Raw genomic sequence first — 721 nt, 5'->3', positions numbered from 1 at the left:
CAGACTGAGGACAGGAACGCTGTGGGTCTGATCCGCCTGCAGAGGACAGAGAGCTTTTGTCTTATTGTTTACTGTTGTACCAGGCTGAACACTGTGTGTGTGTGTGTGTGTGTGTGTGTGTGTGTGTGTGTGTGTGTGTGTGTGTGTGTGTGTGTGTGTGTGTGTGTGTGTGTGTGTGTTTGTTTGTGTGTGAGAGAGAGAGTTTCTTGAGGAAGAAAACAGATATCTGGTCAAACTCTGATCAGGATTCAAATGTCTCGTAAAGTATCGATATAATAACATATTTAACTTGAAACTCTTTTTTTTACAGGTCACGTTTCTTTCTTTACACCCTCCTACATGAAGCTCCAGATGCACTTCATAAACTTGACTTTAATGGAGTTTGAAACTAACTAACTGAACACTTTCAATACAGGAACATGAAGTTTAGATTTCTGCTTCAGAAACTTCAGGAATCAAATATTTTCTCCTTATGTCTGTTTATATTCTATATCTTAAAAATACAGACTGGACCCTTATAGTGACCTAAGTTTGACAATGATTCAATCCATGAAGTTAGGAACATCTAAAAGTTCCGGTCAAATGTGCCTTTTAACAACACAGAAGAAAATGATTCATGCTTTTATTTCTTCATATCTGGATTATTGGCCTTTTTTTTTTTACTTGCCTAAAAGCCGCAGCATAACTTCTCACAAGACAAAGAGCACCTTTCATTTTCATT

This window comes from Labrus bergylta, chromosome 9, assembly GCF_963930695.1.
Source record: "Labrus bergylta chromosome 9, fLabBer1.1, whole genome shotgun sequence".
Taxonomy (NCBI): Eukaryota; Metazoa; Chordata; class Actinopteri; order Labriformes; family Labridae; genus Labrus; species Labrus bergylta.
This window is presented reverse-complemented; position numbering follows the sequence as displayed.